Consider the following 2982-nt stretch of genomic DNA (forward strand, 5'->3'; position numbering starts at 1 on the left):
TGTTAACATTCCTGATGTCCGATTTGTGTCCATTTATTCTTTTACGTAGGGACTGTCCGGTTTGGCCAATGTACATGGCAGAGGGGCATTGCTGTCACATGATGGCATATATAACATTAGTAGACATGCAGGTGACGGAGCCCTTGATGGTGTGGCTGATGTGGTTGGGCCCTCTGAGGGTGTCGCCAGAGTAGGCAACGAGGTTTGCTACAGGGATTGGTTCCTGCGTTGGTGTTTCTGTGGTGTGGTGTGTAGTTGCTGGTGAGTATTTGCTTCAGGTTCAGGGGTTGTCTGTAAGCAAGGACTGGCCTGTCTCCCAAGGTCTGTGAGAGTGAGGGATCGTTTTCCAGGATATGTTCCACTGGCCATCACATATAGCCCCCAGCTAAAACCTCTGCAGTGCATTATGAATGATCTACAATCTGTCCTGGAAAACGATCCCTCACTCACCTTGGGAGGCAGGCCACACCATCAAGGGCTAGCAAACCACTGAGCTATACCTTCCCCCCACCCCCATAAACGGGCTTGTCCAGGATTTGAACCTGGGCCCTCTTGCACCCTAAGCGAGAATCATACCCCTAGACCAACAAGCCCGTTGTGTTTTGCCTAACGTCCTGGGCCATGATGGGTGAATGACAAATCTGCCTGTTCTGTTCAGCTAAGCAACCCAAAGTTCAGTTGTTCAAACAACCGTGACCTCACCAAAACAACTGTGCTGCTCTGGGACAATACAGATCATAAAACCCAAAAGAGAGGACATGAGATCCTGGACAAAGTGTTTGTCGTTGATGGGATCAGGCTGTGGAATGAATTACCCAACGATATTAGATACATCTAGAGTCTAGAACGACCTTTTTAGGAAGTGCAGCGGAATGTTATGTTTTGACAGCTTTCCTATCATAACCAGGACATCCATAATTACCCTCTCTCACTTAACTAAAAAGAAAACAATCCCTAGGTGACGAAGTATCAAGGTGCGCTGTCTAAGCCCCAGTCTGTAAAGGTAACAGGAGAGCCAAAGTTCCCTTCCTGTCATGCGCAGGGGGGGAGAACGTGCTGCAACCATAGCTTAAATTTAAATTAACAATTCGTACTTTAAACTAACAACCCTTACTGGGGCCTCAACTTATTGCGAAGCCTGTCTCAAATTTGATATATGTTCCACTGCTTGCATTACAGGGCGAATAACTTTCATTTGCCATTTTAAAGCATTTTAGTATGCCTTAGTACATGATGTATAGCTTAATCTTGTACAACAATCTCCCCTAAAATCAGGTCAGGGCTCACAGGTCAACCGTGAGAGTCCTGAGGAAAGGGATTTGAACTGAGCTATAGTTTTGAGGCTTTTTTTCCCCATTTGATTAACCAAAAATGTTAATCAAAAAACTAAACATATTTGGGGTTTTGGCCACTGGTTTCTGGCTGAAATGGTTCATTTTTCAGTTACTGAAAACGGCTTTTTTTTCTTATTTTGGGGGGTTTGGCCTTTCAAAGGAAACTCAGTTTTCTGCAGGATAAAACCCAATTTTCTGACCAACTCCATAACCTGAAAACAGAGAAGAGTCACAGTGTCTATGAGGGACTTTGCTATTGCCAATATCTTGAATGCGAAAAGCATTGAGATAACATGGTGAGGGGCAGTATTAGAACAAAGATAAATTAACAGAATCATGCAGAATCATAGAATCCTAGAATATCAGTGTTGGAAGGGACCTCAGGAGGTATCTAGTCCAACCCCCTGCTCAAAGCAGGACCAACCCCCAACATGAAGTGGAAATTCTCACAATAGGCTAGCAGTCATGGCAGAAATATTATATCAACAACCTTTCTCATTCTCGTATTTCTGCTCTTCTTTATCTGGGCTTAGATGCAACCAGGAAGGGCAGAGACTGTGCCTATGAAAAGTAATAGGAAGAAAACAAGTTTAATCCAACATTTGTAATCAAAAATGATTATGACATGGTTAGAATTTTGGGAGGAGTTTCAGGAAGGTCCATTTTATAGGAATAAGTTTGCCACTTCTCTAATTGTAATGTCTGGACTCAAGAGACCTAGCTCCACCACTGGACCGCTGGGTGATCTTGGTCAAGTCATTTTCCCACTCAGTGCCTCCATTTCTCCATCTGTAAAATGGGGATAATGATACTGACCTTCTTTGTAAAGTGCTTTGAGATCCACTGATGAAAAGAGCTGGAAAGTATTATTGCTTACACAGTCCTATAGATGGGCACAGTGCTGTACAAATGTATAATTTAAAAATGGTTCCTCTCCTGAAGCGAAGACAGGACATGCCACAGGGAGAGAGAAGAGGCAAGAGCAGGGTGGTGCAGCAGGGAATTGAAACACTAGACAGTATTGTGATTATTAATCATATTTAACCATTTTCATCCATAGATTTCCATGCACTCTACAAAGACGAGCAAGCAGCATTATTCCCATGTTACAGATGATGAAACTCAGGCACGAAGAGGTGAAATTGTCTATCCAAAGTCATGCAAAAAGTCATCATCATGGCCGGGAATAGAAGCCAGGTCTCCTGACTCCGTCCAACATGCTATACCGTGCACCATGCCATGCTGGTTCGGTATTATCCAGTTCATTATTATGAAGTTGGAGCTGGGGGTGGGGAAGAATGGTCTTTGAGAGAGAATTGAAATAAGTGGCTGTTGAAGAGGGATTTGAAGACAAAAAAAAAAAAAGCCAGATAGGTTCTTCAGATGATGAGTTGGATAATGGGGATTGGCAACTGTCTTTAAAAGGTTATTCAGCTATTCATGATACCTAAATATTTGGCTCCCAGACATGGCAACGTAGTACCATGAAGAACACTGTTACTTTCAGTTCCCTACACTTGCAAATGAAACGGCACAGATCACTGGCCTCTTAAACCTAGGGTGAGCAGGGGCCTTTTCCCTAAAGCCACATAGATCTCAGAGGCATTGTGCTGAACAAACCTTTCCCTTAGGAGTTAATGATTTCTTC

The 2982-nt window shown here is 43.4% G+C and overlaps 1 non-coding gene across 1 annotated transcript; it reads right to left on the minus strand.

Annotated features, from left to right (window-relative positions):
* Window positions 1-521: 521 nt before the first annotated feature.
* TRNAP-AGG lies at window positions 522-593 on the minus strand. Its single transcript has one exon. It is a non-coding gene; the product is annotated as a tRNA-Pro (tRNA).
* Between the last annotated feature and the right edge of the window lie 2389 nt (window positions 594-2982).

Source organism: Terrapene carolina, unplaced genomic scaffold (genome assembly GCF_002925995.2).
Source record: "Terrapene carolina triunguis isolate 2854851 unplaced genomic scaffold, T_m_triunguis-2.0 Scaffold95, whole genome shotgun sequence".
NCBI lineage: Eukaryota > Metazoa > Chordata > Testudines > Emydidae > Terrapene > Terrapene triunguis.